Here is a 15,419-nt window from a genome sequence, read left to right as displayed (position 1 = left end):
CCTCCCTCTCAATAACAAAACGGCCTTGCTAGGAAATCCTGTAATCTAAGTACAAGCTTAGCACCGTCCATCAAAGAGAGGATGTGAGCAGCACTTGTAAAAAGTTAATAACCTCCATGGTGGGACGGGGCAGAGCAAAAGGAAAGTGCTGAGCAATGGCCAAGAGGATCCTTTCATCTCCCAGTGAGCTCAGTGACTGGAAATGTGAAGTTCACTTCAGTTAATAGTAGTTTTTAAATGTCTTTTAAAATTACTCAGGATAAACAAACAGAAAGACTCAAATCCAGTTTTTATGACTTGTAGGTTTTGGGGTTGTTTTGGGCAGCTTCATAGGTCATAAACTCATGAAAAAAAAGAAGTGCAATTTTTAAGCAAACAGTAACCAACCAGGGTAAATGTACATCTTTTCTTGACATGAACAATTGCCCAAAAATACAATGTTAGTGCACATCTCAGTAAATGGGGAGGAAATACATAAGCCCTACAAATTATTTTCTGTGTATTTAATCCTCTTCATTGTTGAGAAAACCCTCTAAGTCCTTACATGCATTTCAGGTCTTCTGAATTCTTGATAACTGCATCCCTTTTAAAAATGGAGTACAAATGCCTACGTGCACAATTGCACCTAGACCATACACAAACGGACTTAATTTATTTTGGTGCCAAACAATGCTGTGAAATACTTTGACTTAATTTTAAGGAAAAGCAAACAATGACCAGTGTTTGTGATGACACAAGCTGTGTCATAAAATGCACCCAACAAACCATTTACATTGCAAAAAGTTGCCCCAACTGTTGTTTATATTGGAAGATTAGCACATTCATATCCTCTGGCTAGCAGATAACTATCAGCTGCAATCACTTGGGCAGTGAAGAAGAGGATATTTTCAAAGTTGAGACATGCAGAAGTATTTATATTGTTTTCAATGGACAGCTTAAGCCCATTTTAGTGTGCTGGAAAAAGTATTGGTAAAAATGTAGTAAAATATCCTAATTTATGTGAGTACTGTGTAGAATGCAATCCAAAACTCATTACAAGTTTAACTGGTGTAAGTCAGCATTAATCTGCTGAATAAGGCTGATTTATTCCAACTGAGGAAATAGATTTTGTTCTATATGTTCTATTTAATGTTTCTTTACACTTCTTGATGAAAATATGTCTGAGGTTGGTGAATTAGTCCCCGTACACCTGATAGAGCTGTTCCCAAAGGCTCTCCAAAATATTTCTACTCTCAGGCCTTTTGCTCCACTTCCCCTGCACAAGATAAGACTTGCTACTGAATCCGGGGCTAGAAGGAGCATGTCCCAGGCCATGATGGCAAATAAGGAGATATTTTGGTTTTATGTATTAGTGCTCAAATTTTAAAGAACACCCTGTGCATTTAACCAAACTAACACAGGACTGCAGTGATGGTTTTTTATTCTTCTTTTCTTTCTCAAGGAACTATTTTATGACAGGGGTGGATTGATTGATCTGTCAAGTCACCTGCACTATACAGACTTATGATTATGGGCTATGATTAATAATCCAAGTGGGTTTCAGTTGCATGTTTCCTAGTACAATACACCAGAACAAAAAAATAAAAGGCTCTTTACCTAAACCCCTAATTCATAGAATGGCCCAGCCATAAATCACATATTATGAATGATCTTTTGAATGTCCTACAGTGTTGTCCATGTGTAAGCTTGCAGCTGGGGCAGAATGTGAGTGGATTTAGTGTGTCAATTTTTTTTTAAAGAACATTTCCAATTTTTGTTATGCAGATTGATTTTTTAATTCCCCAGGACAAAAATATAAGTATTTTAAAAAGTTATTTTATAAATAACTATGGCCACTGTTTGTTTACATTTCTAATTTCTGCCCTTTTTTTTTTTTTTTTTTGTGGACAGAGTCCTGTAAAAAAGAAAAATAATTTCATAAATCCTTATTTCTTTAAAGTGTTAAGTGGAAGATATGTGCAGGGGAAGGACGGCACAAAAGAGGAAGTAAAGGGAGTCACGAACCAACGACCCACGGAGCCTTCCTGTTGAAGTTACACGTTGAACTGATCTTAATGCCCCTTTAGAAACTGGGGGGAATTTGGAAATGTCTCCAGATTTCACAATTGGCTTCTGTTTTGTCACGAGACCAGCTGAGTCCTCACATCGAAACACTTTCAATCTTTCCGACTCCAGCTCAGGCCCTCAGGCCTGTGGTTGTCTCTCAGCAAAATGGAAACATTCATGAAGCACCGAGTGCCCCGCTCCCAGCCTGGGATATCCATTCGAGCCTCCCGCCGCCGCGCCGGTTCCCACAGCAGGACGGAGCCCTTCGGGGAGGTGTCGGCTGTCAGGAGTCACTTGTCAGGATAATTCATCGCCCCGGGGAAATGCGAGCCGAGGAGCAGCAGCCTGCTCCACTTCTGGGGAGGTCAGCCACATCAAAGCCGAGATGTGCCGCGGCCTCCGAGCGGGGAGGAGTGGCCGCCGCTCTTGAAGTCGCCAGCTCTCCTCTTTCTGTGAGGCCAGGGAGGGTCGGGGGATGCGTTTGAAGAGCTGGGGGAAATCTGGGATCATTCAAGCCGGAGCTGAGGAACAAAAGAGAAGGGCTCTGACTTACTGAGGCTTGATGTGGATTTGCTCAAATGGGTCGGAAATAAAAATATATGGGGCATTGCTGCTTCGCTTTGCTTTTGTACTGGCACACTGCAATTTCACTTCAACTTCTCTTTCACAGTGCAGTAGACAAGGAAGAGTAGATCCATCTTCTCAGTGCAAAAACGCTATTTCAGGGGTCGAGGACTTGTCCCTCAAGGATGTGTGTTTTTATCTAAGAGCATATCTCTTTCCCGCTCCTTGATTTCAGAGCATTTGGGAGTGAAAACAACTTACTGAACTTTTTTTTTCCCCACTTCTGTTTTTACAACTTAAGCACGGGTTTGTCAGGTGTGTGGAAAAAATATGAGTTTTACTAAAGCATCTGTGTAGTGAGACAGGAAATGGACAGGCTTGGAGCTGTCAGGGGAGAGAGCACAGATGGGAAAGACTGGAGATCACTGGGATGGATGAGATAAGGCATGACCAGAAAAAATTAAATTTATAGATTTTAGTTTATTTCAAGTTTTAAAAGTTGTTGATGTTCAGTTCATAATTGAATTATGTCTGGAAAAATGATACCTTTTATTCCTGTTACTTTCAAATATATATACAAACTATATACAAAATATCTATAGCTATCTATCTATCTAAATATATCTATATATATATATCTATATAGATATATATAGATATATTTAGATATATATATCTATATATTATAGATATCTATATATCTATAATATATCTAAATATATCTATATATATCTATATATACCTATATATATCTATATATATCACTAGGGAAGGAGATAAATGAAAATATTTCATTGCTACTGAGCACAGGGACAACCAAAGATGTCCCTGTGTCTAGGAGACTGCACTGGCAAGGCGTGAAAAGAGTAAAAAGTGAAGATGAAATGGCATAGGATTTAAAAAAAGAAATAGGGGAAATAGAGTTCAGTGCATTAAAATGGATTTTGCATTTGATTGACATGGCAGTCATGACTTATTTTAAGTTACGTCATTGTATGGTCTTCAGAATATATTTGTCAGCCCATTATGTCTGCCAGCTACAGCATTGAATAAGCTGTAAATATAACTTGCTTAATACTCTTTCTACTGCACAGCTGACTGCAGCCCTTTGAGAGGTGAACACTCAGCCTGGATCACATCACAGGAAAAGACTGCTGGGTGTTCCTGCCTGTGTTCCTCTCTGCTGGAGTTCCCTAGGATTCCCCATCCTCCTTTTCTGCACTTTTGCCATGGTTTTTGAGTGCTCCCAAGTCAAGCTGAAACAAGTTCCCCTGGAACAGGCAACTTAAGATGGGTTTGCCTGACTCTGCAGTGGATAAAATATGCCCAGGACATAATTGCTCTGTAAGCAGGCAACACAAGAAGGGTACATGTGCTTTGTCCAGGTTTTTGATCTGGAACATACTGTAAAAAGGACATAGTGTGATGACATTTATCAGCACTGGCCATCTAGTTAACAACCCTTTGAAATGAACAGGCAAACACCTCAAGCCTATTGTTTTAAGTGAACTTGAAACAAACGTATAAACCTTTCCCACTTGCTCTGTGTCTTTGCTTCAAGATAACCCTAGCCAGGAGATTTTTGCTAAAATCTGATTATCTAACAGATAAGTTAGACCCCCAGAATACTTGTGGATGGCTGACATGGCACTGTCCAACTGTGAAAAGGTCTTGCCCATTTTGCCGGCTGTGAAAACACAGATAGGGTTCCACAGTGAAATAAATTGCATAAGGAAACCAAGTGGTATTTACGCCTTCTCCTTAAGCTCTGATGTCAAAAAGCTGCCTGTGGATATCATTTCTGAAAGACAACAGGGAGTACTCCAATTGAATGTCCATGAGAGCAAAATTGATCAACAAGGTCTTCTCAGTAGGCCAAGGGGTAAGGAAAGTGCTGATATGTTCTGCATATGTTATGCAAGTTGAGATTTCTGGCTGTACCTGTTGTTGCTGTTACTCTGTGGGACTGTCATTCCCACAAATTTCACACATATTAAGCTTGATTAAAAACAACCAGAGGAGTATTTAACACTCAAAGAATCCTTTCATTATGTAGAACACTGAGATGCTTGTTACATTTACACTTAATGAAGTGCATAAAAGACAGTTGCTAAAATATGCTGTACTCTGGCATGTAGCTCAGCTAACAGAATTTGGGGGGGGATGGGGTTTGAAACCTGGTCTCAACACCAAATCTAAAAAAAAAGCAACATTTCGGAAAGTACCGATCGTATCTTGACAAAAGTATGAGAGGGCCAAGTGGGCTACAAATAGCCAAGTAGGTAGAAAATGCCTATGTAGAAATTCTGTATACCTTGGCAAAAATTCTGTCAACTTTCTGATCTCTTCCAGCAGAGAAGTGGAAGTTTCCACCCTGAACTCAAATGTTGTTACAGGGAGGTAAAAGAGCAAATGAAGGAATGAATTGCTCATAGTAAGCCACTCACTAGAAAATAGTAAACAGATAAGACAGAAATATCACAAAGCAGTACATGCTGAATATACCAACAAGTGGCAGCAGCAGGATAATTAGCACTTCAAAGAATTTTTATTAAGACAAGTAAAATAAAAAATAATGGTCTTCCCTCAGGCAAAATGCACATTGAATTTAGACCTGTAGATGCAGGCAGAGATCTCTGCCTCCTCCACTATATGTATGGGCTTAGTACCTCACAAGATTAGGCCCATATCTATGCAACACTGGACCAGAAACGTGTAGCAGTTATACATGGAGCTACACTGGGAAAAGCCTGCTTCTGAATGGAATACTAGCAATTTTTTGAGACTGAATTTTATGAAGTGTGTGGGTGGTGGTATTTGTCAATTAGGTAATTCCCATTATCCTAGTGTCCCTGCTGACTTAGAATATACACATCTTGAATTCATTAAGTCCTGTGTTGGTCTAGGAAAGAAAATGAAGGAATCCTCTTCTAGCTTACAGATAGAACTGTTTCAAGGTTTAGGAAGAGCACAGATTCAAATTTTCATCATTGCACAGTACATTCAGATAGAGGATGTAAAGTGCTCAGAACCACTCCAAAACATGTTGTAGCAACCAACTACTTTCAGTTCTGGGAGCTCAAAGAAGTGAAGTAGGATAGACTTGTCAGGGAGAAGAGGTGAAACAAAATATTTGATTGCCACAATAAATTTAGAAGGAAAGATTAAGTTTGGTTGGGGTTTGAGAGAACAGATCGAGAAAGCCTCAAATGCATTATTCATCTCCATATTTTTTGACATGGTTATGGTGCTTGTATTTGCCTGAATATTGGGGCTGACTCTGGACTATCGTTTGCGAACTACCTCAGGGTAAGGAGCAGAGGGCACAGTTGATAGGAATGGAGGTAGTTCAGCCTCATGTCCCTTCTGTTGTCTCCTACCCAGTAGCTATAGTCTGGCCTAAAAGGAAAGACTGCTGGAAAAGTTATTTATGCAAGTGAGCACGGCCATGAGCATTCACTGTGTTAATACAAAACCTTTTATGGACCAGCAGGAACTCTCTGGGACATGGGGGCTTCTAGTGGATTGGAGGCTGACACCATGAAAAGGAAGGCAGGAGGAAAAGCAAGAAGGATAGAAAACAGTAAGTGATAAAATTAGCTAACATGTCTTTTCTGGGAACAAATACAATCAGACTGCAACAGTAGAGAGAGCAGAAGAGAGCGAAGCTGTAGACATCAATTTCTCATTTTGATTAAACTTTCAAAACATTTCACAGGAACGTGTCTTGAGCAAGGACCTATGATCCAAAGGAACGACTGTAAATTACATGGTTGGTGAAAATATATAGATAACAATTATATGACACCTGGTTGTAAAAAGAGGTTGCATTTCAAAGAGGATGTCTCAGCAGGGATACAATCAAGATTGGACTAGAATCCATTTTCTATTTGTGGCATTTGGCAATCAATCAAAAGGTGATTGAAATTTTATGCAAACACTAGGACATTGTAATTGTGCCACAACCTAACCTATCTAACTGGCCATTATTCAGCATTGAATGATGCTAGTTGATGCATCCTTGTAACATTTCACACAGTTTTATAAAATGGTCCTGAAATCTTAGAATTCCATTGGAGGAAATCTGGTTTCATTGAGTGTTTATATGTACAGAATCTGGATAGAATTAATAAACATACTCAGAACTTTAAGTGGAAAATTATATCTGAGGACTCGCATTTTTAACAGAGGTATGTTAAATAGGAATGCATTTCACTGGGCTTCAGAGTTCCTTAAATGGAGAATTTCTTACCTTTCTGCTAAATACTAAAGCAACACTAGTGTTGAATTTAACATGAAGAAATTCAACAGCCATTAGAGTTGGGAACAAAACTCTTCAGTTCTCTTTAGTTTGCAATTAACTCACGGGTGGAAGCTACAAACAAAAATGCAGAAGTTACAAGCTCAGCTCTGCTGCTGGTCTCTTCTTTTAACTTGTCTCCTCTGAAAACAACAAGTTTTTGAGGACTCTCACAGTTGTGGGTTGGAACCTACTTTTACAGAATATTCTGCTCCTTTGTAAGTAATGTAAGACTGCTCCTTCTAGCATTTTAGCATTTGTATGTTCTTGTTTGCAATAAGTTGAGGCTTGTCTGAATTTTACTGTCTGAATTTCATTGCATGAATATAAAAATAATAAGACAATCCATGGAGGAAGCCTCTTCTACTCTTGAACAGACTTACTGTGGTGTAAGAATGGCTTTTTGGCTTTAATTCCAAATAACATAGGCTTAAAAGAAAAATCAAAACAGGTGTGCCTAAATAAACTCTCAAGAGTTTCATTGATCTATTTGATTAAAATAAATGACTTAACATATACTAAATAAACTGACATGTGCAGACAAGGTTTTTAAAATATGCAGCCCCTCCCTCTCAGAAGTTTGGCAGCAGGAGCACAGGATGATGCCAGCTGGATTACAGTCTACTTGTATCAGGGCAAAGACAGACAGTGTTTTCTGATGGAACTGTAACTCTCGAAGAAGTAAATAACCCTGGCTGTTGGCTGCTGCTGTTGCCTCCACAGCAAGGATCATAAAAAGGACAGAGATCGATATTTGCCTGGATAATGCTATTCAAGTATTTTACCTGAATAAGCATTGATGAACATGGTTTACATTAACCTGGCTGACCTGGTGCTGAAGCAGGTGAGGATGCAAAGCATAAAATCTCTATGGCAACAGCTATAAAGGTGGGAGCATCTTGCATGCCTCACCTATTTCTAAACCAATATGGACTATTTATCATCAGTCTAGATGGAAGTCTTCTAAAGCAGAACAATCCCCGGGCAAGTTATTTTAGTAGTTTACCTCATACAAATAGGTAAAACCTGCTCTGCTAGGATACAGTCCTGCAGCATAGCATGTTTTTCAGCTTCAGTGGATCTAAGGAATGATCCATTAGCTCCTTTTCTGCTTTTCTTAGAAAAACATGTGTCCCTGCATCATGATGACTTGTTCTGCCTGTGGTCAAGAAGACAAATCAAGATCAAATTATTGAATATGAACTAAACTTGAGCTAATTGCATGATCTTTTTAAACTTCTGTTAATGCCAAGGGATTGAATACAGGTGAAACAAACCAAAGGTTTTTTCCAACTATTTTAGATGCAGAAGTGTGCGAAAATGGGCAAAACAGAGGCATCACTTTACCACTACTGGAAATGTGGCCTTATCTCACTTGGAAAACATCTGTTTGTTGTTATGCAACTGTGTTTTGGGAAAAGCAACCTTCAGAGCAGAGAAATACCAGTTCCATTCAAGCTTCAGGAGCAATTCAATTAAAACAAGTGTTAACTGCTGGAATTTATGAAGTGTTTCCTCCCTAATCTTATGAAACATGTGCTATAGGTGGTTAAGACTTTAGCTTTATACCTGCCTGGCTCTGCTGATTTAAATAGAGAAATAACAAATTAGATTTGAGGAAGTGGCTTCAAAACAAAAGGATGCAGGTGTCCTGTGCAATGATGCTGAGTTTCCCAGGGCTTTGCTTGTTAGTGCATAGGGTATCACCCAAAATTCACAGGAAGAAACCCACAAGAATAATAAGCTATTTGTTTTATTTTAACACTGGGTTGATCAGAAAACTTCCCACAGTTCTTGGCAAGCTTGCAATTTGGAAATATATCTGGCAAGTCAATGCCAGATATATTTCCAAATTACTTCTTCACTGGTTAGTTTAAAAAAAACAACAAAAAACCCAAAACAACAAAAAAACCAAAGGGTATGGAGTGATCTATCATGAGTACAGAACACATTCGCAGAGACCAGCACTCTCCCCAACATTTACCAACATGCTACAGCAATGTATTACTGAGGAGTGCATTTCTACTGACAGATTCTTTCCACCACAATTACAGAGAGAATAATGGCTGAGAAAAAACACCCATATGTCCCCATTAACTTTGCAATCTGTCTGTGTACTTACAAAGCCCTCATCACATCTCAGATATTATAGTGATAACAGGGAAGATTAGACAGCCTTCAAAGCTGCAAGAGAAATATGAACGTTGATTCCTAGCCATGATTAATTTGGCCAGAACCCTACACTCCTTTAATTTAATTAAGAACATAAGTAGCAATCAGAGCAGTGACAAAGCAAGAGAGGGACAGAGCTGGCAGCTGAGGACAAGACAGGCTCCCCAACAGGTAAAGACACCCATGTGAGATCTGTCAGGCTGCCCGGGGAGTAGACCCTGCTGGGGGTGAGCAGGTGATTCATTCTCCATGGGATGAATCCAGTTGATTACAGCATGTGTTTTAGAACTGGGACTGTGTTAGGCCAAATGACAATCAAATAAGTAATTACTAGAATTAAAGACTAATAACTATAAAAATTGAAATTAATAGATCTGGCAGCTGCCTGTGATCATGCTGTCATCTTGCAGTATGTATTAAACAGTCTGTCAGGAAAAGAGTAAACTGCTTCCAGTGGGCCAAAAGGGAAGACCATGCACTGTGACAGCTGCACCCAGCACAAGGCACTGTAGGTTCACACTCTATTCCCCCTATGGTAACACATTGATATGCCAATGCCAGCAGGCAGAGCAGCCACAGTAATGCTCATCTGGCCACAAAGGGATGTGCTATGCAGTCAGTTAGCTCATTTACAGCTTATTTATGATTCTTTTAGTGATTAAATCCCTTTTCTCCCTCCTCTGCTACCAGAACCAGATGTCTTACTTGCACACCCAACTTCTGTGGTTCTTGGCTAATATAGGTTTGCTGCACGTACAGCATGTTCTGTTCTACCACGGGTACAACATACATGCAGTCCATGCATCTGTCATGCTGGAGCTGCCTCAGAGGGCCATAATGCAGTCATTCAGCCAACAGCCTGCTTCTTGCTCAGCCTGAGCAAAGTGGGTGCTGGAGCGGGAGGTGAGGATTTCAGTTCTGGCCCGTGCAAAGTCCCATGCAGAGACAGTGCATGTCCAGAGGTACACCTGCCACTACCTCAGCTTCATTTGCTTTGCAGAAGGTGGTATCTTTAGCATCTCCTCTGGTGCCTGCAGGAGGGCAACCCCATATCCTACACTTGTGATCATGTGAGCACATTTTGGTCGCACTTCTAGTGTGCAAGAGGTAAACTGTCTTAAAGTCCTACCTAAAAAAACATATGGAGAAGAGGAGGTGTTACTAAATCAAATTGGAATTGCCCTTATTCTGAAAACACAATGGAGTCTTCCAACAGTTTAAATAACCAAGCTGAAATTTTGATAATTCACAATTCACAAGTCCTGGATGTCTTTGTGTGCACATGGCACAGGCCCCTGGTTTACCTAGAAAGCAGCCCTGAGCAGTTTAAGGCACATATACATCTAAAAGCTTTGAATAGCCTAGGGCATAAATTTACACTGCCTTAATTATCATACATTATCTGTCCATATTTCCTCTCATGCCCTGTGGCCAATGCAATGTAACTAATGACTCTGACACTGCAAGCTTAAGCTACCTCATGCTTACTGCAGAGCAAGGATTTGCCCAGGGCAGACCTCATGGAAAAGAAGTGCTGTAAATTCACTTATCTTATGGTAAATCATGTGAGACTGATCTGGTATAGGTCAATATAAAAGTGTCATGTTTTTATGCCAGTTTGGTTAAATCAAATTATTACCAAAATTTAAGTAAAGTTTTCTTTGTACAAGCTAGTAAACAGAAGTTTCAGTTTTACAGTTGTGAGCATAATTTCCCAACAAATATAAATCAAAACAAACCAAATATAATATAATAACACTTAGACTACAATAAGTAAAATCACAGAGATTTTGGTTACATTGCACTTTCTTCTGTAGACAAGGCTTTCAGAGTGCATGTTTTTACACATTTGACCAAATCTGAGCATCTACAAAAGTCAGCATTTAGGGAAAGGCTATGCAAACTGTGGGATAGATTCTTCTGCTGGGTTGTTTTTATTTCAGAGCTGTCCCTCATTTGGGCAAAATGTTGGACTAGATGTTCTCCTGAGATGCTTCTAACCTGAATTAAACTATAAGCCATGATCTGAGCTGGTCACTGAGCCTCCCTCCATAGGCAGTGAACAGCAACAGGCAGTTGTATGGAACGAGGTCTATTTCTCTACAGTAAAAACATGAAAGAAGCATTTTGTGTTCTGTGTAATGTTGCTTTTATACCTGTTATCAAATGTTTCCTTTTCTGAAGGAGGAGCCTTCTTCTATGAACTTCACAGACTTTCTCTTTTGATGCTGAGCTATCTTCTAATACATCTCACAGTGCTGTCATGCATATCCAGGTATTATAGCTGGTGGCAGAATCCAGGCCAGGACCAACTCTTAGAAAGGCAATGAAGAATGAGCACAGACAGAATTCACTGGCATCTGCAGAATCAACTCACTGGATGAGTTCAGCCTATAACCTACATTCATTAGAAAGACTCAGTATGGAAAACTTAAGAACAATTTTGGGGAGCAGATATGGGCCGCAATCTCCTAATTAATTTAGAGCAAGCTACCCCACTTAATCTATTTTTAGCCACATTCTTCTCAGTTCTTCATGACTAAGTGTTTTATGTAGGAGTATGTCCCCACAGTGCTGTAGGGTCAAGACATAGAAAGAAGCACTGCTTTTACTCATAAAGACCATGAAATAAATAATTATATGGGCAGAGGAACTTACAAAACCTAATTTCCTATGATTCACTTGCTAGCTGTCACTCTTTCACAGGCGCTTTCTGTGGGTTTTGTAATTTCTAATAATGTGTCTGATAATGTCAGATTCCCAGACTTCACTCCCTTGGGTTATATAAAGCAGCACTGATCATGAGCAAGCTCTTGATTCTTCCTGTTCTTGCTGATATTTGTGAGAAGCGGCCAAAAGGAGGTCCTGTCATAACCATATAATTTCTACAGAGTGTGTCCAACTGGAAGAAACTGAAGTATTAGAAGACAGTCAGCCCAGCAGGGATGCTGTAAAAGAAGCAATGGAAGTATTAATCCAATGGGTCCTAGACCCCAATTAGTGTTTTTTTTTTCTTGCTTCCTGCACATGACCAGAGGTGAAAAAAAGAAGGATGTGCAAACTGCAGAACTAAATGACATCTAAGGATCTTTTGAGAGAATAAGATCCCACACAATGTCCAGTAAATAAGTGAGCTGACCTGCCTTTTGCTTCTCAGTGAGGTAGTGATAGCTTATATTAAACCTAGTAAGAAAAAGGCAGTGACTCTTTTCAATCTGGTCATCATCTGATGACAGGGATCACACCTGAACTCTACAATCTCCCAGACCAGGCTAGTTCCTGCTCCACGTATCAATCCTACCTGTGTCCAGAATTTTCTGGGGCAGGACCCTCTGGCCTATGACAAAAACATGCCACTGATTGTATTTACACTTAAACAGTAGAGTATTATCGTGTACCAAAGCTCAGAAATATGGCCTGGATCTCTGCTTTATTTATTGACAATATAAATACAAGGTTATTTTTCTCTAGGCAGTTTGGTAACTTATAGAAATCTTAGTGTTATTTTAGGAGAATGAGTTGGATTTATTTGGCCGAGACAAATATTGTAGCAAGTATAATATTTATTCTAAAAAGTATAACATATTTCTTCCATAGCTGGAAGAGGCAGGAACAGTTTGTGGCACACATCCCTCCATCCATCCATCCATCCATCCATCCATCCATCCATCCATCCATCTATCCATCCACCCACCCACCCACCCACCCACCCATCCAATCCAAAAAAAGGCTGAAGCAGCAAATTTAGGCTAAATAAAAGTTGGGTGGGAAAATGTACTTTATTTAAGATAATTGTGTTAACTCCAGAGAAAAGTGGCATTTGCAACAAAGCCTCAGTAATACCAAATCTCATCAACAACTTTAAGTAGTTTTGTATCCTCTTTACCATCTTAACTCTTGCTAAGAAAAAAATTCAGACCAAATTTTTTAACAGACAGATTCACAACAGCTTGTGCATCAGGACATGTTTGGCAGTATGTGTCTGACAGGATTTTTTTCTGCCTCCTAGAAAAGTTCTGCTAAATATTCATGCATTTTCTATTGAAAGAAACCTGATTCTTAGCCAAAATGAAGCTTATTAGTAGACAGAAGAGGAGGGGTCCTTCCTCCCTGCTGCACCTCTGATCATTGTAGGTTTTGTATTACACCTGCTCTCTGCAAACAGATGCTCTCAAACCCAAATTAGTCTACTACGGAAATGATTTATAACTTGACATATTGCCAAATCATGGCATTATTTGGAAAGGTTGTTTTTAAACTTTTACGTAGAATTCATCATTTGTGGGACTTTTTTCAGCGCCATCTGTCTATCAGAGGTGCCTAAAAAAATCTGTGTTTTTAAAATGTTCAAAATAGACCATGAATATTTCTTTTAACATGTTTTCTCCTTTTGACAGAGATCTCAAAATATATTTGCTATTAATGAAAACCAGGAAATGTTATTAACAATCTTAATTTGCTTGAGAACACTTTCAATAAGAACTGTTTTCTACTCCATTTTTCTGCTGAAACGTTTTTCTAAACAGCCGCAAACACGTTGAGGAGAGTGACCCAGTCACAGGAAGGGCTCTGATTTTTTGGGTACTCAGTACCAGCTGCTGCTGAGCTATTTGTGCCTGGGGTCAGGATGGATGTGTTTGGAACAGAAATGGAATGAGCCTCCATGCGGCCATGCGGGTGGGAACAGTCCGCACCTGCTTCAGAAAGGATGACAGGAGAGTTTAAATCTCTACCCCAACCCCTTGCTTAAAGTAGGGGCAGCTCCAAGGTCAGACCAGGCATCTCAGGACTACCTAGTTTAGTCTTGAAACTCCCTCAGGGAGGATGCACTGTCCTGGCAACCTGCTTAGATGTCTTCATGGGGAAGAAGCCCCTACTCATATCCAGGCCAAACCCTGAACCTTGAACCTCTCCCCTTTCAACTTGGAGTCTTTCATCACCAAACCAAGCAGCACTGTGAAGAGCCTGGAATCATTTTCTTGGAAACCTCCTTATAGGTATTGGATGTGACATTAGGGTCCTCCTGCAAAAGCCATCCCTTGTCCATCCCAACCAGCCCAGTTGCCTCAGATCCTCCACTCCAGCCCAAATCAACCTGGACTGAACTTGCTGAAGTTTATCAGTGATGTCCCTATATTGGGGAACTCAATACTGTGCACAGTACACAGACAAGGGTAACAAGCAACAAGTAACAAGCACTGAGGGCTGAGAAAGCTGTCTCCTAAGTCACTGACCTGTGGCAAGCCTATGTGAGATTTCACTTTGCCCCTTGTGTCCCTGCAGCAGTGGCTGCTGCCCATAACTTTCAATGACAGAAAATATACAGCTGCACTTCAGGTGTGCCAGGGCAAAGGGGGCTTGACAAACAGCAGTAGTGAGGAGCAGGAGAAGACCATGGACCTGTCCTCCTCTGCTTCCCAAGCTATGGAGGGTGATAATTTCCAGTGGACATGAGGGCTGGAAGACATCAGCTCCTACGTAAAGTACTAAAGTACTTTGGCCATAAACTTCAAAGTGCTTCCCAAAAGGAAGCTGGATTGCTACTCCTGTTTTGTAATTCAGGAAGCTGAGGAAAAAGGGAAGGAAGTGTTTTGACTGAATTGACCTAGAAGCTGCTGACAGAGACTCTGGGTGCTGCTATGCCCTGCGCTGCCTCTCAGAGCAGGGACCAGCCCCGGCCACCTCAGGCACGCAGCGCACTCCATGGGCGCTCCATGGCAAATTCCCTCTTGGAAATCAGGCTGGTGACATGAGAACAACAAACTGTGCAGATTTGTGGCTTCAAAGTACAAGTGCTGGTGAGAAATACCATGAATTAGTCATAATCTTATCAAAAATATTTTATTTATGAAAGTAACAATTATACTATACAACCTATATTGGAAATACATTGAATAATTGCTAGAATAAATACAGGCAATTCATTCAATCTTTTTATAGAATGAGAAGATTTATTTGACATTTGAATGTTAACCCAAGCTTTAACTTACATCATAAATAGTTAAAAGGCATAGTCAAGTTTTTTTGATTTTTACCGTTTCTCTTGCTTTCTTTTAATACTGTTCTATTTTGTAATCAACATGAATCAACTCTCCAATCATTAACATAATATTAGTATGACTTTCAAGCAATCATGTACCTCAAGATAATCAGACAATAAGGTAGTGTGTGTGCAGTTCATTCTACAGCAGAATCTATTCATGTCTGCATAAAAAAAGAGAAGCTGAAAATGCTTCTAAGTTCTTTAAGCATCATATGCTGATTTCTGCTTTACCACAGTGCTTTTAATACCAGAATCTAAAAAGGGCAGCTGGTCTTTCTGTTGCTCTTTATAAAG

At 39.9% G+C, this 15,419-nt stretch overlaps 1 long non-coding RNA gene across 1 annotated transcript in view; it reads left to right on the top strand.

The window, feature by feature from the left end:
• The window catches only part of LOC136301382 (uncharacterized), a 36,312-nt gene extending 33,623 nt beyond the window's left edge, over positions 1 to 2,689 (top strand). The window contains exon 3 of the long non-coding RNA XR_010723859.1: positions 1,940 to 2,689. This is a non-coding gene — a long non-coding RNA (uncharacterized lncRNA). The remainder of the gene's footprint in view (positions 1 to 1,939) is intronic.
• The last annotated feature ends 12,730 nt before the right edge of the window (positions 2,690 to 15,419 follow it).

The sequence above is a fragment of the Chamaea fasciata genome, unplaced genomic scaffold (assembly GCF_029207755.1).
Source record: "Chamaea fasciata isolate MVZ Bird 193981 ecotype frontalis unplaced genomic scaffold, bChaFas1.0.hap1 SCAF_1, whole genome shotgun sequence".
Lineage (NCBI taxonomy): Eukaryota > Metazoa > Chordata > Aves > Passeriformes > Sylviidae > Chamaea > Chamaea fasciata.
Note: the sequence above shows the minus strand (reverse complement) of the source record. Positions and strands in the feature narration are given on the sequence as shown.